Raw genomic sequence first — 25,381 nt, forward strand, 5'->3', positions numbered from 1 at the left:
GCAACTCTGAAAAGACAGCATGAATGGAACCCCGATTCGACGAGTCACCATGGAAACGGCCAAGCGAAAGGCTGCGTTTTTGAACTGGAAGTTTTTAACGCGCTCATATGGCGAGTTTGAACACGTTTTTAGAAAAAGTGCAACACCGCTGCAGCTGCAGAAGAGAGAGAGACGGCGTGGAGAACAGCCCGGATCAATGCGTAAGTTTAAATGTAGTCCTTTGTAATCGTAATAATATTACAGGGAATAACTGTTTGAATGGTAGAATATTAAGTTATTTCATTTCGGGGAAATCCCGCTGCGGGAAGAAGCTTAAGATGAAATATAAAAACATTGTTCAAACAGGTCAGACCTCGGCATTATCTCATGGAGGTACTTCATGATGATCATGTTTTACATTGTAAAGTAGCCTAAATATTAAGTGGCTGTTTGACTGTGCAGTTGTTTTATCCACACATAGCCTAAATGTCTGCATCCATATCATGTCCTGTTAAATAATTAAGACTTTTAAACTAACATAGACTTCTGCTCAGCCAACAGAAAGAAAGCAGATGCCTGTAAAACGGTGGTATAAAAGGTCATGGATGCATATATATATATATATATATATATATATATATATATATATGCCGTTTAGGAAATTATATATTGAATGAAAGTCGATATATATTGAATGAAAGTTGATATATATGTAGCAAGTACGAGTTGTTGCTAAAGTTATGAATATGGACTAGTTCAGAAGATATAAAAGTTCGTCTCTAGGGAGGTGCGTGCATCAGTATAATAAAAAACAGACAATTGAATAGATTTTAAAGTAGCTTGTGTATTATTTACAGTGAGTTGAAGTGATACATATTTACAATCTGCAGAGATTTAAGAATATCCTCAAGCTTGAGTAGTTCACACACAAAAAAGTATTTTTTCCCTTTTTTGTCACAGTTCACAAAACACTGGTCAAAGCACAATAGAAACACCATCAACCAACCAGAGTATAATACTCTCCTTTTCTCCTCTACAATTTTTCCACTTATTGGTGGAAATATTTTACTGTCCGCAATAAAGTTAAGAGAGTTTTGTATCATTGTCCATAGAAACCACACAGGTTGGGATATGAAATAGAGTCCATAGCGCAAAGCAGTTCATATGCGGACAGCGGGGGACAGAGAGAACAGGGGAGGACTGGCTGCAACAGCCCCTACCAGACCACAGGACTGAGTTGAGATGGTAACCTGGTTCAGGCTCCTTTTTGGGTCAGCTCGCCTCGTGTGGTTCTGTGCCAACCAGGCACACCTGGCCTGTTTGGAAAACAGGGCCGACTATTAATTCTTAAGTTCATTCAGTTCTGTTAATACTAGCTAGTTATTTCATTTCAATACATACACATTCAAATAACAGTTTAAGACACCCAGAAAACATACATAAATAGATCAATCCATTTACTGTAGCTTAAAGTGCTTTTAGGTTACAGTGTTGAAACCAAAAAGGGATCAGTAAAAACATTGCCGATACGGCTTTAAAACAACCCAAAGCCTACTAGCATTAGCATCACAGATCTGCACTAAGGTAAATGAGTGCGGCTAATGCTAATAGCATAACTGATAGCAGGACAACAGACTCACCAATTTCCACAATGAACGTCACCCAGCAAGTACCCAGCGTCCTATCCACGGTGGTGTCCGACCTCTATAAGTTGTACATTCGATTAAAAACACACACGATTTAAAATAAGCACGCTTAGCAAAGTTAGCGAGACAAACCTGTTGCAGCCGTTCGTGTTGCCTTCCTCCCGAGTCTGTAGTAAGCAGCGCGGCAGTAGCTTGTATAGGAAGGTACAAGGCTCATGATTGGCCGAATCAGGCTTGCTTGTGCGTACGTCACGTGAAAGGTGTGTTCACGGACCTATTCGGGAATGGACACTTTTATTTTAATTTATCAATAAAATTATTCACTTGAATAAGACGCTAAATTTCTATGGGGGTTACATCTATATAATGAAAGTCGATATATATATAATGAAAGTTGATATATATTGAATGAAAGTTGAGATATATATATATATATATATATATATATATATATAATGTTCAGATTTTCATTCCATATATTCGTACTTTCATTCAATATATATCAACTTTCATTATATATACATTCGTACTTTCATTATATATATATCAAATCTTTTTTTCCTACCGAGCCCCGGAAGGGACATGTCCGTATGGCGAAGCGACAATGAAGGACACTCACCCGGACGAGAGTTTTATTGGGTTTTATTTTGAAATGGGCCTGAAATACGCAGACATTCAAGCAGTGCGATGCGCTAAGAGTCTGCCATCTGATCCAGACTGATCAGGGCATTTGAAGGAATGGGCCATTTTGGTGAAGTGGTCTGTCACCACCAACACATCCACACTCTTCCCCTTGGAATCCTCTGCAGACCAGAAATCCAAGCAAACTAGCTCCAATGGGCTTGTGGTCTTGATGCTTTCAAGCTTTGCCCTCCCTTCAGGCTCCAGTGTTTTGCTTACAACACAGCGTTTACAGCATTTTACATAGTCTCTGATACTGCGCTCCATGCCAGCCCAGAAGAATCTCTGTCTTGCCAGATACAAAGTCCTGGTTTGTCCCTGATGACCTGCGTCATCATGGACACCACATAGAATTTGTTTGACTAAGGAGGAAGGCGCCATGTACTGGTGTCTCTTTCTTCCAGTTAACGGGTCCTTAGAGACTCTGTATAGGATACCGTCGAGCATTTTCAGTTTCTGCCACTGTTTCAGAGTCTTTAACGCCTTTGATGATAATCCTGTTCGCTCCCTCCTTGAAGCTCGTCTCCCACGATCGACAAAAGGGATAACCTGTGACAGTGTGGCATCCCTCCTCTGTTCATCCTCTAGCTCTTGGAGAGCAAAGACAGGCAGTGCATCCTGACCTGGTGGAGTGAGGTTCTGCAGGTCCTGAGCAAGCCATGAGACCACTCTCTGCTTGGATCCCTGATCCCACTCAACATGGCTGTCCAGGACCGCAGACACCTCACCACTGGTCAGAGAACGATGCTCAAGATTCTCTAATAACAGCCGATGTTCGACACTCTGATGGTTAGTACTGACTCTGAATACTTCCTGAACTGTGTCCTCTTGGACCTGTTGAGACTCCTCCAACAGTATTTGATATGGTTCCTCTATGAGTCGCTGGCAGACACGGCCCTGGACAAAAGGCTGCCTGCTCAAAGCGTCAGCAACAACATTTTTGCTGCCAGGTATATACTTGATGCTGAAGTTATATGGCGACAGCTTGGAGACCCACCTTTGCTCACATGCATCAAGTCTGGGCTTTATGAGGATGTATGTAAGGGGGTTATTGTCTGTCCAGACTGTGAAAGTGTGTCCTTTAAGCCAGTGGCTAAATTTGTCACAGACAGAGCACTTTAGTGCCAGAAACTCTAAGCGGTGAGCAGGATAGTTGCTTTGAGCACGTGTGAGTGCCTTGCTGGCAAAGGCGATTAACCAGCGGTAATCCACACATATCCTGAGGTCCCCATTCTTTTTCCATACCAGCACTAGTGGGGATGCCCACTCACTGTTGGAATTACGAATGAGCTCACGCTCCTCCATCTCTGAGAGCACTTGGCGGAGTTTGTGGTATTGCCGCTCATCAGACAAGTGGATACGGTGGACGAAATCCTTAGCTAGCCCACAATCCATGTTTGTCCTTGAGAAAACTTCCTCGTACTTTTGGATCAGTTGCAGAAGTTGTGATTTCCATTCATCTGACACTTCGCATGAATCAATGTCCAGATCATCCAACCCCATGTCGTGCAGACTGTTATGAAAACTGGAGTGATGAGGAGCCCCAGTATTAACAGGACCTTCGTTATGCACCTTCTGATTGTTCACTTGGACTGTTGGAGTTGTTTTTTGCTCTGGCGTTACATCCAGATCCTCAACAGCAATGCAGGTGGACGCATCAGCCAGCTTGGTGTGACGCCTTAAGGTGACTGCTTTATCTGAGGTGTTCAAAACCCTGACTGGGACCCATCTGTCACCATTCATTGCCACTACGGACCTGCAGAGCTTTGGATGGTTCAACTAGAATCGCACTGCCTTCAGAAAGGGGTGATGAAGCAGGCAATTTACCCCAGACCAGGTGTTCTTGTCTTGGGAGTAGTGTCACTGCTTTTTCAAGCCTAACTGTGCCAATGTGGTCTGGCATCATGTCACCTTTCCATCTGTTAATGCCAGATAACATGTTGAGAAACTGCATTATCTCGGGCGTGTCTGTGGACTCGGGCTTGGTCAGGACCTGCCAGAAGTGGGGAGACTGCTTGAACTGCTTTAAGATGTGCTTAATAATATTTGTGCCAATAATCATCTGATCTTTCTGTCCAGGCACAACCAAGGCAGGCACACTGAATGTACAACCATATACTTCCATCTTCAGGTTGTAAATGCATTTGGGTTTGACTTGAAATCCTCCACAACCAACAAGTACAACATCATTGTTAGCACAGTAAGTCTCTGATGCCAATCCAGCACTCATAAGCATCTGTTCAGCCTCTTCACTTATAGTACATGCCATGGAGCCAGTGTCCAATAGTGCTCGCAATGAAATCTTATTATTCACCTGTGCATCGGTGTAGAACAGGCTGTCTGCTTTATCAAGGTGAACTATGTTCTGAAATAACACAACAGTACCAGGTGGAGCAGATTTCAGGCTTTCAGCGTAGACAGATTGTGCATCTTCATCCAAATTGAGGGATTCAACACCGTCACTCACACTGTCCCCTCCACAGTGTGAGTATTTTAGTTTCCCTGAACAGGTGTGCTGCCATCATGCTGTGCATTAGGGGCTTTCGGACAGTCCCTCCTCATGTGCCCCTGCTCTAGACAGCCTAGACATCTCCTCTCCCTCATGCAGTGTGTGCGTGTTGAGTGAGAGTTGTTACCACAGACCTGGCAGTGAGTGAATTGAGCTGGGGGAGGAAACTGCGAACTGGCAGCATGAGCAGGTTGGCTTGTGCGTTCCAACACTCTCTCCAGCATACTCAACACACGTTCCAGAGCACTTGGGTCTGAAGCAGCTGCGTCAGTTGACTTGGTTGGATTGGTAGGTGTGTACTTAGCTGTGTTAACTTGAGCATAATCAGTTTCTGGCTCTGACGGGCTAATGGCTGCAACAGCTGTAGCTACCTGAAGGACAGGTTTTTTGATCTTTGTGCTTGGTTTTTCAGTTCGGTGCTCTCTCTGGTATTCATCAATGGCCTCTTGCACCTCTATGAATGACCACTTACTTATAGGCTTGCACCTGAATACACAGGCAAGACTGGGATCAGGGCAGTTTCTGATAAACATCATGGCTATTTCAGCATTGATATTGTCCATTCTTCCTCCCTGGAGTCTGAGGTGTCTGTCTGCTGTTTCTGCGGCTGTGTTTAATCTCACCCAGTAGTCGATGGGAGTTTCCTCGGCTGTTGGCTGGGTGGCATAGAAATCTGCCAGTGGTAGACAGGACCCAGGGGTGTCAGTAAAATAGCGTCTTAGGATGTTATAGATTGTTTCAGAAGTAACAGCTGCGCCTGATGTTAAGCTGCTTTTCAGTCCCACTTTGACAATACTTTTTGCTCTACCAGAAAGATGGCTTAGGATCTCATCTTTCTGTTCACTTGTTGACAGGCTTCTTTTGTTCACGTACACTTCCATCATATCGATCCATTCCTGAACAGAGTACTTGTCTTCTCCATCTCCACGGTACATGGGAGGCTCCTTTATGTCAGGTCTGACTATCAGGCTCATTTTTGAAAAGTCAATGGTTGATGCTGGTGCTTCAACTCCAACCGATCTAGGTGATGGAAGCGGTGCTGGGGCAACTGGAGATTGGCTGGCGAACAGACAGCTGGCTATGGATTCACCTATCTGACTTCCTAGCTCACCTATGAGATCACGCAACTGCTGTGCAGTATTCTCATTGTTGTAGACAGGAGTGGAAAAATGGGGCTCAAGTGGAGGGGTGTCACTGACATTATTTGACTCAATTAGTCCCTCACCAGTTAACATTCTACTGCTACCATGGACAGTTTGATCAGCATCAAACAAACCTCGTCCCCTCCCCATAACTGGTGTGAAAATGTTAAATGTGTCCCTGCCTCTTCCTGCCATATCTCACAATACACATGAACTAACAGCAATATAACACATAAAAACACTTAAAACCATATGAAAGATCTCACAAAATACTCTCACTTTTAGCAAAACAGATCTCACAAAACCAACGTTCTATTTACAGTGTATTTATCAGCAATAATTTAAGCAGCTAAATGGATCCACAGGTCTACCAACTTGGCATCCCAGAAGTCACTTGCACACAGCTGAACCTCGGTGATCGGCGGCGGCTGACCAATGGATCCGGGTCACGGCACCAGTTTTATGTAGCAGACTTAAAATGATTGCTCACACTCCACTGGATCGGCACGTTTATTCTCTATAACAGAGAGGCACAGGTCAGAAAACGGCGACACACACACAGGCAACGGTGAAAGTTCTCTCCCTCCTCATCAGAAGCCGTCCGGCTTTTTGTTTACACATATATATATATATATATATATATATATACACAATATATGTGCATTAAACAGCAAATAAACAATATCCAACAAAACAAAATACCAGAACCCACCTATAACAGAGAGGCACAGGTCAGAAAACAGCGACACACACACAGGCAACGGTGCAAGTTCTCTCCCTCCTGCAGCAGGCCAAACACACGGGAATGATTGTCAGAAAATCGTTTTAAAACATAAGTTTTACCGATCAAAACTCGGATCAAAATTCACTCAAAAATCATTAGTATCTGTTCCTTAAGTTTTTATGCAGTCTTGAAGAGTCTAACAATATTTTATGGCCGCTAGAACGACAATTAGGGGAGACAGCATCAACATAGGTCCTACCTCATCAGAAGCCGTCCGGCTTTTGCCGGGAATACACAGCTTCGTCACGTACATAGATATATACAAACGCCAGATGTCTCAAGACGGAGTCGGCGGCGTCGTCACTTGGCGGCCATCTTAGGACAGGGGACTGCTCTGGCGCACTGTACTGTAGTCAGTGGTAAGGTGGATGATTTCCTCACTTTAACACTCATAACTCGCTCAATTCTTGATTTATTTACAAACGGTTTAGTTTATTACAAGCCTTATTAACGTGGCTATGATTCAGGCTCAATTCCGAAATCGCAGCTTTTCGTTTTGAAAAATGCGGCATAGTTGTGTGTCTTTTCTGCCTGGCTACTCACATTGAAGATGGTGTTACTCACAATCTGATTTTCAATTATTAGGTTTTCCTGAGACCAACGTTTTTTGAGAACCGAATCTTTAGGCGAAATTACATTCTTTGTGGTTGTGGTTGTATTTATTTGCTTGTTAAGAGACTTTGATTGAGACCTTAGACTTATTGTTTGTATACATCTATGCCTGGATTAGTTAGCCTGCAGCCGAAATGCATTGTGGGTAATGTAGGCACCAGGTTCATGAAAAGAAAAGACAACATCTCTGTTTGTTGTGCATTGATTTTGGTTGAGCTTTGTTTTTATCTGTGCATTAGAAAGCTGATAGTAATAAAAAAGTGCAATGCTAAATAATAAAATTACATTTACATCCATTTATGCTGAAAAAAGCTGATATCTGTGTTCATTATTATATGAATTCAATGGTTTTAATAATTCTTATGTAAGCAGTAAAACAAGTACATCTCTGACGTTTATAACAAACCAAGCTGTTGTAAAATCGGTTGAAAATTGAGCAATCTACAGTGATTTTAAAATCCATGCTCCATTGACTTTAATGTTATGAGTGATCGAGCAGCCCTGTCCCAAGATGGCCGCCATGTGGCGACGTCACTCCCCATAGGCTGACAGCGCTCACGAGCCATCTGGTGTTTGTATATATCTATGGTCACGTATGCCTCGGATGTGTGCGCCACTAATTAATGACCCCCCCCCCCCCCACAACAGGTGACTGGAACCATATACAAACGAATATGAACTTCTGGGCAAAACCCACAGAAATAACCCAAAAGTAGCAACAGAGACAATATCCACATTTTGAGAAGGTTCACCAAAATACATTATATTCGATTACTTACTCAGCTACATCAGCAACAGATCAGCAACTTTCTCTGGTGTTTTGGAGACACTGATATGAAAGCTTGTATCGTTCTGCCGATATTTAAACCAACCAGTATCCTGTGTAGCTTTCACTTATCAGAAAATAACGTGTGTTTTCTCTGTTTATCTTGGCAGATCGTCAGAGTTTAGACAAGGAAGAAGAGAATAGGTGGGGAGGTAAACGAATCAGGAAATTTACATCCACATTTGAAATTCAAAACATTTAATGAGGTTCTAGAGCTGGTTCTCCTGCTGCACAGATCTGTGTGATCAATAAAGCAATCTTCATCCAGAGAGTTAATGTGGTCTGAGAACAGCAAACTGCTTCTTCTTGTTTGTGTTAAAAGCTCAGAGCTGAACAACATGAAGAAGAACTAAACGTTCATAATTAACTGTGGCGACGGGGAGAGCTCAGCTGCAGGAGAGAGAGGTGTGGAGGAGTGCGTGGAAACAGCGTCAAGGTAATTGGCACAGGTGATAACAATTGGCTGACCTGATTACCTCCGCAGTAGCAGTCTGGAGCAGAGCATAAAAGACGGGTGGACAGAGAAGAGATGGACAAGAGGAGGAACGGAGACAGAACACGAACTGCTGTGGAGTGGAGAGACAGTTGAGGCTGCTGACGGCGAGCGGCTGTGGAGTGGAGAGACAGTGGAGGTTGCTTACCTGTGAGCGGCTGTGGAGTGGGAGACGAGGAGCCCTGCCTCTGGGGATCTGACAGAGGCAGGGAGTATTCACCGGACGAGGTCTGGTGAGGCGCCGAGTAAGAGAGACTGTGTGGACACGGAAGTGGGTGTGGAATAAACTGTGTTACTCCGACAATCTGACGTGTTGTGTGTATTGAGTGAACCCGCGGACAGCAAACCTGTCACATTAACGTCTAGCATTTATTAATATTTCAGATGAGTGGTTTTGGAGATCAGAGGGTTAAACTCCATGTCAACGAGGACGGTCCAGTTCTATGATTACAGACAGTATATTATAGTTAGTATAGTATATATAGTTAGTTATAGTATACGTCATAGTTTAGACATACTAAACTATGACGTTTTTGTCACATTTTAGATGACATACTTGACTATGACGTTTTTGTCATTTTGGACGACATACTAAACTAATTTTGTCACAATTTGGACGTCATACTAAACTATGACGTTTTACTGACAATTTGGACGACATACTAAACTATGACGTTTTTGTCATTTTGGACGACATACTAAACTATAATTTTGTCACATTTTGGACGACATGCTAAACTATGACGTTTTTGTTCACATTTGGCTGTTATATGTCAGTCGAAAAGTGTCTTAATGGAGTAAGTCAGTTCATTTCTCTGGAGCCGACTCCATGGCACGTTTTTGCCACATGTTAAAAAAAATCGCCTTTTTTTCGACATAGTATAGTATGGCGTTTTTTGTTTTGGTTTTTTTTGGATGAAATTCATGATGATTTTTTTTTTTCAAAGAAGTGTTTAGTGTTTTTCACGGCCTCATTTACATTATTTCATCATTTGGCATGTTTCTTTTCCTCTGCTTAGTAATATGCTTAAATTAGCGGGTCGTCTCACCTGATCTGAGGTCGTTATATTTTGGACGACATACTAAACTATGACATTTTAGTCACATTTTGGACGACATACTAAACTATGATGTTTTTGTCACATTTTGGACGACATGCTAAACTAGAAAAGCACTCAGAGAGTGCAGACCTCCGCCAAGGATAGAGAGGAAAACAGGAAACCCATGCAGTAAAGGATCATGAGCTGGAATTGAACCTGTGTCTCTGACAGAATTCTGTTTACAAATCACCTTCTTAACTAGTTAAGCTATCTGGACACCTTGCTCCAATTTGTTAGACGACCTACTAACCTATGATGTTTTTGTCATATTTTGGACCACATACTAAAAAATTCAAAGTGATCCAGAATCCAGGATCCTTTCCAGATTGCCACCAAAATTAAATCAGCTCTTCCTCTTACCATAGTCTACATCCCCTTTAAAATTTCATCTGAATCTGCCCAGGCGTTTTTGAGTTATCTTGCTAACAGACAGACAGACGGACACACAAACGCCGGGTGTCACATAACCTCCTTGGTGGAGGTAATGAATGCCTCATCCACATTGTTTTCTCGGATAAATATTCTTGCAAGTTTCACAAAGAGATTCAAGCGGTCCATTTTGCCTCTTCTCATCGACGAGCAACCCTTCATGAAGAGCATCTGTGTTTTACCACAGCTTTGTCATGCAGAGAAAAGGGACCTGCCATATGGGCTCCTTGACCATCCGAAGGAAACTTGCCATCTGTATGGATGATCCACTTCTTCAGTGATGGGCCATGTTCACAGTACAGACAGAAGGGGGACTTTTACATGCTGAGTACAAAACTGTACAACAAAGGATTCACTGCTGGCCAATCCTGCTCCTGATGGGGTAGGAGGACTTCTGAAGAGCTGATAGATTGGTTTGCCAAGGTGAACACTTATCCACTGATAAGCATCTATTTAATGCACTGGTAAGTGCCAATACAGCTGTCAAGATGTTCTACACTGAAGAGGCTACAGTGGAAAAAGCCATAAAGGAAATGCCACAAGGACTTCCTGCTGTACCCTGCATCATGCACATTCATCATTTAACAACAAACACCAGGGAAACTGACATGCTGTGATGTGAGCTGTCTGTGCTCCACGAGGCAGATTCTGCAATGTCAGTGTTACCAACCTCAGACCTTCAACTTCAGAGTCAACTCTGCTACTCCAGGGGCCTGTTTTACGAAGCAGATTTAGTGAAAACTCTGAGTTTGTTAACCCTGAAATGAGGGAAACTCAGATTTTTCCGTTTCACGAAGCGAGGTAACTCTAACCAGAGACAGAGGGGTAACTCTAGCCTGTTTCACAAAGAGGGGTAACTTAAACTCTCGGTCAGTTACCGCAGTAACAGACTCTATGACTCTAACCTGGTCACCAGCAGGTTTATCTGAGAAAACCTCCAGTTTCTCTCCGTCTCCGCCCTCTTTCAGCCACACGCTGTTTCATTTCCTCATTCATTCAGTCAGTAAGCGAGCGAGTTTTGGCGTAGAACAGCTTTTATTAACGATCCAGTGGATAAAGGAGCAGCATTACTGCACAGATAATTAAATATTCGTCGGTAGATTGTTATCGGACCGAGCATAACCCAGCGGGCACCTTGAGGTCAATTTGATGTTTAGAAATGGTCAAGATTTTGACTACTACCATAAATAGCTTGAAGAGGCTTTGAGATCGTGGTAAAGAGGCCCTACAAAGGGATCAATCCCACATCATTTTACTGTGCAATTACATTGACAATTAAAATACTTGACATCAAATCAACGTTGCTCCTTGATGCTTTTTTTTCCCCACAATATTTTTATTTAGCTTTTACAGTAACATAAAATGGTGACAATACTGACAATCATGACATATATGGCCGAGCCATGGCTGCATGTCATTTCTCAAAGATTAGCTGCCAGTTATCGCTAAAAAAAAACAATCACAATAAAAACACAAAGTGAACAACATGCTTCTCTTGTTACAAAACGGATTATAATGGATCTTAACATAAAGGTAATAACAATGATAAGCTACAGGCATTTGAAAAGTAACTTATTAAAAAATAAAATAAATTAACAGTCACAATTTTGGAAATTGCCATACCTGCAGTAGTTAGTCATCAGTTTGGTTTTCTGTGAAGTCTGAGCTCTTGACATAATCAATAAAGGACTTCCATATACCTTCAAATATATGCTGTTTACCTTTCAGAATATAGGTAATTCTTTCCAATGGCAGATTTGATAATGTCACGGATGCGCTAGGAGAATCCAAGCAGAGAGCACAACAATCCCTTAGGTGCAATAAGGTTTATTTCTCCGAAGTCTGTTGGAGAGGGGGGAGGCGAAGCACAGGGGGTTGAGTGCAGAGGGATCCGGGAGACAGGCAGGAGTTGCAGGAGGGAATGGGGGAAGCCGAGGTGGGGCAGACTGCCGGCCGCGTTTCAGACGAAGGGTTCCGGGTTCACAGGGAATCAGGCAGGACGGACAAGGGTCTGGACAGCTGGACCGGCTGTCGGGGAGAACAGAGAAAACTGTTAGACAGGTGTATACGACACTGAATACAAGCTGCAGCTAGAGAGTTTAACTAACGATGTAGTTGTGTTTAACAATCGGGCGAAGAATGGAGAGATGAACCGGTCTTTTATTGTCGTAGGAGTAATCATGGGAATAATCTCCAGCTGTCCAGACTCCGGGGTAACAGCTGATCGTCTGAGTGGAAGCAGCTGGGTGACTATGCTCCACTGCAGAGAGAGAGGGAGAGAAAGGGAAAAGACAGATAGGGAAAAAGGGTCTTTGTGAGGATTCGGCCTCAGCTCCTGTCTCTCTCCCAGTCGTTTACCCCCTGTCTGCCTGCACTCAGCCGCCTGATTGCTGTCATTGGCTCCAGCTGCAGCTCATCAGTTCACCTCACTCACCTGTTCCCCGCAACTATTTAAGCTCCCTTCTTCCCCTCAGTCTCTGCTGGATCATTGCCTCAGCTACACTTAGCCATGACTATGTTCATGCAAGATTCTACCTTTGGACTGCATCAGTTTTTGGACTCATCTGCTTTTCCCTAATGGACTTATCCTTTTGGACTCAGCTTTTGGATTACTTCTGCGCCTCCCTGATTATTTGTTTTCTCCAGTTGTGAGTACATCCGCCCTTAGTTTAGTTTGATTTAGTTAACCTTACTCCACTGCGTTGTCCCCCCTGGGTTTAATATTCAGTTTTCTGTTTATAAATTGTTATTTTTACATTAAATCATTATTAATCTCATCCACCTGTCTGTGCCTGCTGCTTGGGTTCACACACCAATTTGTGACAGTCTTGGGATGCCAGGTGGGGAGGAACCGGGGTGAGGAGGGAGCCCTGACAGATAACATTTGTTTTAACCATTGACTGATACTTGGTTGATTTTTTTTTTTTTTTTCTTCTTTCCCCATAGCAATGCAATACACTTTTTGGCATCTAGCAAACTTAGGTCTATAAATGCTTTTTCATACTTACTGTAGTTATGTTTCTCTGGATAAAGCCCCAATAAGAAAAGCTTAGGTTCCAACAATATTGATTTGGAAACAATCCTTTCGACCAAAACTCTTACCTCTTCCCAGAACTTAATAATTATTCTACACTGCCAAAGGCAATGAAATAATGTTCCTCTATCTTCTGTACATTTTGTGCATATATCTGGTATATTCGGGTTATATCTATTCAATTCTACCAGCGTCACATATGTCCGCATTAACCATTTATATTGTATTACTCTAAGCCGTGCATTTATGGATGCAGAATGAGCATTGGCGCATGCGTTTCCCAATCTTCCTTGGAAATATCTGTTTGTATGTTTTCCTTCCATGCCCTTAGTTTATATGTTGAGTTCTCACTAGAAAATGATACCAACAAATTGTAGAGTTCTGATATTGCACCCTTTCTTAGACAATTCTGTGTAACAATTTTTTCCAGTTCTGTGTAGCAGGGTTTAGAAAGTATATTGTTTTGATTTGTTCTAACATAATTTCTAAGCTGAAGGTACTTGAAGAAATGTTTTCTATCGAGGTGACATTTAGCTCTTAGTCCATCAAAGGACATCATATCATCTGAGTTTGTTGTGTACAGATCTCGAATTGTTCCAAGTCCTTCAGTTAACCATAATTCAAATGTTGCATCTGCCCTTCCTGGTACAAAAAACTGATTACCCCAAATTGGAGTAAATTGAGATGGTAACTGGTTCGTTCAAGCATTTCTTCACTTCGTACCAAATTTTTATCACATGTTTTACAATTTGATTTTTAGTTTGTTTATAAAGCTTTTGTACAGTGCCTGAATAAATGTATGAAGGGAAAGATAGATTTAAGCCGTAAGATTCCATCTCGGCCCAGTGAGAGGCATTATCCATTGAAAAATAAAACATAATAGACCTCAGTTGTGCAGCCCAATAATACCACATCAAGTTCAGACATTTCAGTCCCCCCCGGTCAAATGGTTGGTACAATAAAGACAAGCGTAGTCTTGCCCTATGATTGTTCCATAGAAAACCAGTGAATAATTTTATTTTTGAGAATAACTGTAGGTGGCGGTAACAGGATGTTTTGGAATAAATAAAGCAGCTTCGGTAAAGTATTCATTTTTAAAATATTAACTCTGCCCATTATGGATACTGGTAGCGACATCCACCTGTCGACTGACTCACCGATTTCTGCCATTAAAGGTTCGTATTTGGCACAAGCTACATGGTCTAACTTGGGTACAATGTGTATTCCTAAATATTTGAATTGATCCACAACATTGAATTGAATTGCTTCAGCTCCTGGATTTTTTTCTTTCACTCGAATTAAGTAGTAGTATAGAGAATTTGGTATGATTCACTTTATACCCTGAGATATCACCAAATGATTTTATCAGTTGTATCAGAGCTGGGATTGATTTGCTCAAGCTGGACATAAGTAAAATTACATCGTCCGCGTACAGGGCGATTCTGTGCTCTGTTGGTCCGACTGTTATCCCACAAAACCGTGGATGAGAACGTATCACAATAGTGAACGGTTCTATTGCCAGTGTAAATAACAAGGGCGAAAGAGGACAGCCCTGTCGGCATCCTTTGTTAATACTGATTGGCTTTGAAATATTTCTGTTTGTTAAAATTTCTGCTGTAGATTTATTGTATATGACCTGCACCCATTTAATAAAGATCTTTCTAAAACATTGAAAAGATAAGGCCATCCAACCCTATCAAAGGCCTTTTCAGCATCTAACGATAATAGGGCTGTATCTGGCTTATCTTCATTATAGTAAATGATATTCAGTATTCTTCTAACATTGTGGAAACCTTGTCTTCCTGATATGAATCCATTTTGGTCCTTATTTACAATTTTTGGCAGAGTTCTTTGTAATCTAATTGCTAAAGGCTTACATAATATTTCAAGGTCCGAATTTAGCAGGCTTATTGGTTCTCAGATTCTCGCACCTATCAGGAGTTTTGCCTGGTTTTGGCAGTAAAGTAATTAGAGCTTTATTCATCGAGAGTGGATCCTTGATGCTTTTTTTTTTTTTTTTTTTTTTTGTGCTTTTTGGCTTGTTTTAGGGAGGGTGACTGTCAATCTGCAGCTATTGAAATCTAAATATTTAATTGACAAAACATGTCAAAACTGACCATTTCCATGGGACCAAAAAAAAAGTGAATGGCCAGTAACTGGATACAGTTGGTGGTGGATTTGATTCTTTTTTCTATAGACAGAAAATATTGCATTTGAATTCATATGAACATACACTGAAAAAAGTAAAACATCAGTGTAATTCATTCAAAGTACATATTTATATTGGTCCAATGAAAAATTGTGGTTTTCAGTAGCTGTTTTCACTTGTATCAAAGCAAGTTGCAGGCCCTCTGGACACACTTAAAACCATTACTTTGACTTGAGTGATAATACCAGAGTTTCTGGGTGTCACGTGACCATGTGACGTCACATCAATTCAGTCTGAAGAAGTTCGCTGTCCGCTGTTCCACAATTCCCTTGCTTCGCAAAAACATGGACTGGTAAGCTAGCTAAGACTGGTATCTTGCATTGTTGGTAATGTTATTTACAGCCACGTAAGATCATAAAAATGGCAATATTAAACTTCGTGTCTATGCAGTGCTTTGTTTTACTAGTGAGGCCTGCTAGGTATGTCTGGACGTGTTTTACCGACGGCGGGCGGGAATGGACACACACACACACACACACACACACACACACACACACACACACACACACACACACACACACACACACACACACACACACACACACACACACACACACACACACACACACACACGGAGCTGCAAGATAGAAGGGGATAGAGAGGGCGACTCTCCGGGGGCAGACTTTAGCCGACTGGCGAAATGCGTGTTACTGTAAGTTCCATAAACCTTTTTTGTACAGATGTAATAACAATTAAACGTGCGCATTTAACTGTCAACCCGTAATTTGGCGGAGGTGATGTGCATTCCTCTGTCGCGTCTGACAGCCACACCGCAGCTCGGGTATTGGAGAGCGCGCTTATTGGTTTCTGTCTTAGACGTGACGATTGTTCAATGTAAGATTGTGCCGTAAAATGAAACTGTGTGTGTCCGCTGAATCTGGCTGTATAGTTTAAGCAGTGAAGTTAATTTTAGAAAGAGTGGGGAAAATCTAATGTGAGATGTTAAATCAAATGGGACTGGGTCATAGGTGGAATGTTTGCTGCACAGTTACGGACATTACGAACTTGTAGATCTGATACTTGAATTTTGTTTCTTTTGATTTTTTTGTTAGACTGTCCACCAGCCCAAAGTCAAGGTTGTGGACCCAGCATATACACGTGGTGAGCATCATGGCATATTTCCGGAACTGGAGGAAACGTAATGCCGAAGTTGCAGCTTTGGCTGAAGATTCCACTAATTCTGATGAAGAGGACTCCCCATCTGGAATATTAGAAAGTGATGAAGCCGATTTGCATGTATCCAATGATAATAACGATAATGATGAAGTCTCAGAGTTTGAGCAGTTTTCTGACAGTGACATTGGATTTGAGCGCTGCGCTGAAGAAACTCCTGATCTGGGTGAGGAACTTGCTGCCTGGGCCACCAAGAATAGCTGCACACGATCTGCTTTAAATGAAATGCTGGAAATACTCAGGCGTCAAGGGCATCGGCTGCCCAAAGATGCCCGAACGCTGCTGAAGACACCAAAAAATGTGATATCGGTTGATAAATGTGGTGGACACTATGCATATTTTGGTATTGCCTCTGGTATTTTAAAACTGCTGTCACAGTATCCCAGCATATGTGAAAACAGCATAGATCTGTGCTTCAACATTGATGGTGTACCCCTTTTTAAGTCATCAAATTTACAAATGTGGCCTAGACTCTGCAGGTTTCGATACTTTTCACCTTTCATTGTTGCCCTCTATTGTGGACAATCAAAGCCAAATAATGTTGAAGAGTACTTGTCTGACTTTATCGTGAAGCTTCAACAGTTGCAGCAAGAAGGCATAGTACATGGTGGCACAACACATCAGGTGTCTGTAAGGGTATTCCTATGTGATGCACCTGCCAGGGCATTTTTGAAGTGTATAAAAAACCACAACAGCTATAATGCCTGTGAGAGATGCACAACGAGAGGCACATATTAAGGAAGGGTTGTGCTTGGTCCCAAAGAGCCCGATGCCGTAGAAAGGACTGAACAGCTATAATGGAGATGTAGAGTTTTCCACTTCATAAGCCTCCTGCCTACTATTTTTTTATCACTTGCCTTGGTCTTCCTCTCTGAAACGCAGAGTTCGCTGCATCACCTTCCTCAGTAGCTTCAATTCGTATCGTTATATCAGCTGACATCCTTCAAGATGGACGCACAAAATACGCTCAGCAAGGTTTTGTTGAGCATTGCTCATGAGCAATAAAAATGTTCCAATAATGGAACTATGATCCTCAATGTGACGCAGTCTGTTCTAAACTATCAATGTCACTTGGAGTACTACCAGCTGTTGCAAAGAAGTTTTCCAGTTCAACAAAGTACTGATATATTTCAGCTGACGCCATTTGTAAAACCAGCAAATATCCCTTTCGTGACAACAACGCAACTAAACATGGCAGAATCTCATTTTTAAGTCTGTTCCCTTATATATATATATATATATATATTCTGAGTTTCATTCCATTATATTCAGATTTTCATTTTATATATATATATATATTGACTTTCATTCAATATATTCAGACTTTCATTCAATATATCATGTCAAACCCCTTCTGAAGAGAAACAATTTAGATCCATCTATTTTAGATAACTACAGGCCAGTTTCCAATCTGCCATTTTTAAGTAAAATTCTATAAAAACTTGTTTTTAACCAATTAAATGATTTTATGGACATTTTAAACATCGGTGAAATCTATCAGTCTGGCTTTAGGGCCAGTCACAGCACAGAGACGACCTTAGTAAAAATAGTGAATGATCTCAGGACCAACATGGATCAAAAACTGCCCTCTGCGCTTCTGCTGCTCGACCTGAGCGCAGCTTTTGACACAGTAGATCACCAAATTCTTTTAAATAGACTCAATGGCTTTATTGGAATCTCTGGCACTGTTTTTAATTGGTTTAAATCATATCTCACCGACATAAAGTTTTATGTGAACATGGGGGAATGCCAGTCAGGACTCTATAATGTTAACTGTGGCGTTCCCCAGGGTTCAATTTTAGGTCCCACACTTTTTAACATTTATATGTTGCCTTTAGGTGATGTCATCAGGAGACACGGCATCAACTTTCATAGCTATGCTGATGACACGCAACTTTACATCGCCGTGTCTCCTGATGACTCAGGGCCCATCGATGCCCTTTTTAATTGTATTTTAGATGTCAGGTCTTGGATGGCAGACAACTTTCTTCAGCTCAACCAGGACAAAACCCAGGTTTTAGTCATTGGTACATGTCCACAGAGAGAGAAACTGGAGAGCAAACTCCGAGCACTGTCTTTTAATCCATGTCAGCAGGTCAAAAATCTTGGAGTTTTATTTGATTCAGACCTTAGCTTTGACCTGCACATCAGAGATATCACGAAAAAATCATTTTATCATTTAAAGAACATCTCCAGAATGCGCCAGTTTCTCTCTCAGGCCAATGCAGAGACTCTTATTCACGCTTTTATTATGTGCAGAATTGACTATTGCAATGCTCTTCTTTCTGGTCTTCCAAAAAAGAACATTTCACAGCTACAGCTGCTGCAAAATTCAGCTGCACGCATGCTGACGAAGACCAGAAGGAGAGCTCACATTACCCCGATTTTAAAGTCTCTGCATTGGCTGCCTGTATCTTTTTAGAATTGATTTTAAGATTCTTTTACTAGTTTTTAAGTCTTTAAATGGTCTTGCTCCTTTTTATTTATCCAATTTGCTTTTACCCTATGAACCCAGTAGAGCCCTCAGGTCTTCAGGTAGTGGTCTTTTAATAGTCCCTAAGGTCAGAACTAAAGCATACGGTGAAGCCTCTTTTTATTATTACGGCCCCCGTCTGTGGAACAGCCTACCTGATGACCTGAGGGCAGCACCTACTGTTCATATTTTTAAAAGAAAACTCAAGACCTACCTTTTTAGTCTGGCTTTTAGCTAATCATATTTATCAATACCATTTGATCTTATTTATTTATTCATTCATTCATCTTTATTTATTTTATTTATTTTTATTGTTATTTTAGTCTTCGTTCCAGTGTTCCCTCATTTTTAATGAAAGATGACATTTCCTCAGTTTATTTTTTTTTTTTTCTGTTCAAATCTGTACCACATATCTTTGTGTGTGTGTGTGTTTGCTGTAGGTGGGTTGGAGGGGTGGTTGTATTTCTCATTTTTAATTTATTTTGTCCTTTTATTTTTATGTAAAGCACTTTGTGTTACAAATTTTGTATGAAAAATGCTATACAAATAAAGTTTGATTGATTTATATATCAACTTTCATTCAATATATATCAAATCTTTTTTCCTACCGAGCCCCGGAAGGGACATGTCCGTATGGTGAAGCGACAATGGAGGACACTGACTCGGACGAGAGTTTTATTGAGTTTTATTTTGAAATCGGCCTGAAATACGCAGACATTCAAGCAGTGCAATGCGCTAAGAGTCTGCCATGCAGACCAGCGATCCTGATAATGGTAAGTTTTATTTCTCCAACATCCTGCTGTTATCCTACTATGAATACGCTAGCTACAACAGTCCCACATCAGTATTATGAACGTTCCGCCAGCTAACGCGGTCCGGACACCGGATCACTGATTAGAGGTTGGCGTTGAACTATTGTTTGCCAGCCAGTTAGCCGCTGGTAAGCTAACAAGCTATGAAACAACTCCTTATAAAACAACAGCAGTTTGTTTGATAAGTGAAGCACAAACGAGCATCACACTGCAGTTGATGTACAGTACCTGCTAATATACTGTTAATCCTAGACTAAATTAACTGGGTAAACTATTAAATTTAACCCCATAGGGTAGACACTGTAGATGGTACAATTGATTAATTTACTCATGACCCAGTGATGGTCCTTCTGTGTAAACAAGCAGCATCCATTAAAGCCCAGTATTGCATTTTTGCACCATAGAAAGAAATCCCTAAAAATCACAAGTAGAGTTGAAGACAAAATTATTAGACCTGTTATGAAATTTAAGATTTTTTTTTCAAAAAATTCTCAAGCGCTGTTAAACAGATCAAGGAATTTTTAACAACTTTTCCTGATATCCTAGTTTTATTTTGGAGCTTACAATATTTTATTTTGCACACAGAAACAATATTATTTAATAAAAAACAAAACTACCAGGGTCATTATCAGCCCTCTGATGCTAACAGTCAGTAGTGTTTCCTTTTTGCTGGATAACAGCTTCCAGTCGTTTGTTGTAGTTTGTAACAAGTCTCTGACATCTCCTGAAGAATCCCAGCCCGTTCTTCTTTGGTAAACCTCTCAGAATCCTCCAGATCTGATGGTCTTCTGACATGGACCCTGGTCTTCAGTTGACCCCACAGATTTTCAGTGGGATCCCAGTCAGGGCTTTGTGCAGGCCAGTCAGTCACGTTCACTTTGGTCTTCTGGAGGTAGATCTTCACCAGGAGTGACATAAGTTTTGGGTCGTTGTCAGAGTTAAAACACATGATTGGACAGCAGTGGTTTGTGGTTTGGATCAATAAAAAGGTAAATTCTTAAGGGGGCTAATAATTTTGACTCTGGTAGTTTTTGTTTTTTGTTAAATAATTTGTTTCACTCACTCACTATCTATTTTACGTCACTGTGCCACTGAACCGTGGCATGGCTAATAATTTTGTCATAAACTGTATTACACTTTTTAAAAAATAATTTCAGTTGTTTATCACTAAAACTCTGTATCTGTATTTCTCTATGTAGAAAAAAATTACAGATCAAATAAAAATGATTGAAATTGTTCCTAAAGAGAGCTGGGCGACAGTGAAAGACATGCTGTTTGAACTTGGAATGTGGTATTAATATTTTCCTAAAATACATTCCAAAAATGTTGCAGTTGTTCAGTTCAGACTGTGGGGTGCTGGGATATGCAGTGTTTGTCTACATTCAGGCAGAAATAGGTACAGCTGAACAGCCTTAAAAAATGTTGTAATGTTGCAGCTGTGAGCCTCAGAGGGTTAAATGGATGAAATACAGCAGTTATGGTGAATGTGAAAGTTTCACAAAAAAAAGATAAAGCTGTCAGTGTGGAAAGGCTATCACATCTTAATGTACTTATATTAACCCAATGTACATTTTAGTACCACTTTGGTTTGGTCACCTAAAGTGGTACCAACATCTGGTCTGGAACATGGACTAATTTTCCTGCTAACGAGAGACACCGTCAAATGATAATGATAATTTATAATAATATAAGAAATTAATAATGATAATTTAATCAAAGTTCTAGGATAGTTTTTCAGTTCTATCTCCTGTTTGCCAGTGTTAACTTATTAAGTCGGAAATTAGGACCGAGGACCCCGTCTATAGTCCCTGACAAAAGTCTTGTCACATAAGGATATAGTAACCTTAAATGGCATATAAATTTATTTCTAATCAATCAGTTCTCACAAAAAAGGTTCATTTTAATGTCAAGGGCTTTCACATTAATAACTGGGTGCAAATTGAACCCGTCATAAAGTGTCCTGATGTTCACGTCTTGGTAAATCACATGACATCTGTTTTTGCAAGGACAAAAGTCTTGTCATGTCTTTAAATGATTCAACCAATCACAGATTATAAGTTCACCTGTGACAAATACTGTAACTGACACATTCCCAGGTGTGTATAAAAAGAAACCCAAGACACAAGACCTTCATGTGAAGCCCAACCTGACCCCGACAGCATGCCAAAGATCCAACCACAGACCAAAGTGCTGATCATCAAGACCCTGAAGACCAAGTCTGCTGCTGAGGCGGCAGACAGCTTTAATGTATGCAAATGTCAAGTAGAGAGGAAAAGAAAAAGATCTAAAGAAACTGGTGACGTTTATGACAAGCTCAGGTCAGGCAGACCTGTTAGAGAAGAGCATTTGTTGCTTCAACAGTCCAGGGCCAGCCCTTTTTCACCTGCAGCAGAGTTACACGTGAACTGGTCGCCAGAAATCCCTGTATCTACAAGAACAGTTTGTCAAATTCTCTCACGTGGTGTTCTCCATGGTCAAATTAGTGCATAGAAACCAGCATTAAACAGAAGACAACAAAAAATCATGTTGCATTTGTCAAGGTCCACAGTTTTCAGGAAGGATGGACGATGAAAAGTGGCAGAAGGTTGATTTTTCTGATGAATCATCCATTGAACTGCATCCCAATCAATGCAAATCCTGCAGAAACCGCACTGACCCGAGATTCACCAAGAAAACAGTCACGTTTAGTAGAAGAAAAATCATGGTTTGGGGTTACATCCGGTATGGGGTGTACGAGAGCTCTGCAGAGTGGATGAAAACATCAACAGCACATTACATCCCAAACTATGAGAGAGGGCAAATTCTGCAGCAGAATGGCGTTCCTTCTCATACTTCAGCCTCCACATCAAAGTTCCTGAAAGCAAAGAAGGTCCAGGAGCTCCAGGATTGGCCAGCTCAGTCACCAGACATGAACATTATTGAGCATGATAAAATGAAGGAGAAGGCTTGGAAGATGAAACCGAAGAGTCTTGATGCATTCTGGGAGCCATGCAAGACTGTTTTCTTTGCCATTTAAGATGACTTTATCAATAAGTTATTATGGATGCAGTCCTCCAAGCTCTGGAAGTCACACACAATATTAATTATTTTTTGCAAGACACCATGACTTAACGTTCTGATGTTTTTATAGCATATTTGTGTATTCAGAATAAAATATATGTATAATTTCAACATTATTTTTGAATGCGGCAAGACTCTTGTCCAAGCAAAATCTGAGCTTTCTGTCCTAATTAAATGATAAAACTCAATGAATGATACAAAACTTTATTTTGGCATAATAAATATAATCTAGAGGGCTTTGTCATTCATATGAGCCATTTCTGATTCCAATTGATCAACTACAAGTCCAGTTGTTATTTGTTGTTCCTACAACTTAAGAGAAGCAACAAGACTTTTGTCAGGGACTGTATAGTTCTACCACCACATTAACAGTGTTAATACATGAGCTACATGGGATGGATGCTACATGTTCATGAAGAAAACCTCTGCAGGAAGAGACTCGTACAGGAAGTCCTTTCAGACAGACCTGCTTTATGAGTCAGAGTTCTAAATGAGGTTGAATCAAACTGACCTTCTCTGTGACTTTAACTCAGACAACCTGCAGCAAATCTGGTCTCTGATGAATTCTCTGTAAGTGGATGTTTGAAAGAAGCAACGTTAAACTTTCCTGCTGTGGTTTCTGCTCAGTAAAGATGGAGGCTGCTGCTCTCTGTCTTCATTCATCTCTGATTATTTACAGTTTTTAGAAGATGATTCAACCTGACAGAGAAAATCCACTGAACTCACAGATCAGTTTCATTTTCACTTCATCAGGAACTAAGGTGTGGTTTCTCTGTTTATCTTGGCAGACTGTCAGAGTCCTGAGGCAGGGAGCCAGACAGTGAACAGATGGACTCTAACCGGTGATTTGAAATTCAAAACATTTAATGATGTTCCAGAGCTGGTTCTCCTGCAGAGTCACATCAGCTCCGAGTCAGTTTAACGTCTCGATACTGAGCTGCTTTTCACTCAGTTAATGAGGTCTGAGAACAGGAAACTGCTTCTTCCTGTTTGTTTTCAAAAAATATAACAGACGACAGAGAATGTCTCTCTGATGCTGCAGACAGAATAAACTGGTCAGACCAGACTTTATCAGAGTCTGTACAGAGACATCATCTGAATGATATTTAACAACCTGGTCTCAGTGGGAGGATGAGTCTCATGTTACTGAGGAAATGTGACACTGTGGACTTTCCACAGGACTCAGTGGGTTTTCTACAAACACAAAGATGAAGCTGCCACATTCCCAAAAGAAAGTCTGCCTTCTCTCAGTCAGCCTTTTCTTACAAAGCCATCAAGGAATGGAATGGGCTGCCTGACAATTTTAAGAACACGGCAGATTTCCACAGCTTTTCTCGGGCTGTTAAAAACTGGCTGTTTGATCATCAGTCCTGTTCGCATTAATAATACCAGACGGGTATTTGGCCATCAGATGATACCCTCGTGGGTACCATCTGATGGCTGCCAGACTACCAGACTATCAGTGTAAAAATAGTACAGTGTGTATTTATAGTACCAGTCTGGTATACAGCTATCAGATGCTACCCTCGTTGGTACCATCTGATAGCTACCACCTTTAGGATTTATGAAACTATTGTTTCGCATACAACTCTGCACTTTATCTTTGTACTTTTGCACTCTGTTTTTGTCATTTAAATGCACTTTAAATATATTGTAATTGGTTTGAAAACAGTCTTCCTCGTTATACTTTTGCATTTTGATAATTGTACTATAAACCAACAACGTTCCATACATATTTGTAAATATTTTAAGATTGATTTTGATTTTGTTTTGCATTAAGGTAATGCGTTTTATATGCGTTGTTTTAAATAATGAATGTTTTTTATTGACCAAGGACTACAGATGGAAATTAGCTTGAAGCTAAATCTGGTGCGACCATCTTTTTAATGTAACTGCACGCTGTCCTTTTACAAATAAACTTGAAACTAAACTAAACTAAACTAAGCTGACGTCTGTCTCCATGATGTTCAGCTGGTTTTACTAAATACTAAAGTCTCTTTACAGAAAGAATAAAAGACTTCTGCTATTTATCCTGGTAAAGAGAACAACACGTCCTGGTTCAGAGAGAGGAGCAGCAGAGCTAAAGTATGCCGGCCCGCGGGCGGGCCGTTTTTTTTATCGGTATACGCTTTTTTAAAAATAGAAGGACACTGCAAACACGATTATACAAACACTATACACACATAGAAAGCTGAGATTCTCATGAATCCGCCGGTATAAACCACTTTCAGATGTGATTACCACAGCGGGTAATATAAACACATTTATCCAACAAACAACAAGTCATGTAAACGTGCACAGCTCACCTGTCGACGCAGTTTGGACGCTCGTTTCTGGTCATAAAAGAAGATAATCCACAAAAACCGGCCAGAACCCAAGCTTAGCCATCCAGAGGAAACAATCCAGTATAATACTTTGG

At 40.9% G+C, this 25,381-nt stretch overlaps 1 protein-coding gene and 1 long non-coding RNA gene across 2 annotated transcripts in view; one reads left to right on the forward strand and one right to left on the reverse strand.

Annotated features, from left to right (window-relative positions):
• LOC127532703 (sialoadhesin-like) overlaps positions 1-25,381 on the forward strand; it is a 258,353-nt gene that overhangs the window by 33,363 nt on the left and 199,609 nt on the right. The gene's annotated exons all lie outside the window — the stretch shown is intronic.
• On the reverse strand, positions 804-1,971 carry LOC127532718 (uncharacterized). The gene is made up of 3 exons (XR_007940367.1): positions 1,758-1,971; positions 1,620-1,683; positions 804-1,295 (listed from the first exon to the last, which is right to left on the reverse strand). It is a non-coding gene; the product is annotated as an uncharacterized LOC127532718 (long non-coding RNA).

Source organism: Acanthochromis polyacanthus, chromosome 24 (assembly GCF_021347895.1).
Source record: "Acanthochromis polyacanthus isolate Apoly-LR-REF ecotype Palm Island chromosome 24, KAUST_Apoly_ChrSc, whole genome shotgun sequence".
Taxonomy (NCBI): Eukaryota; Metazoa; Chordata; class Actinopteri; family Pomacentridae; genus Acanthochromis; species Acanthochromis polyacanthus.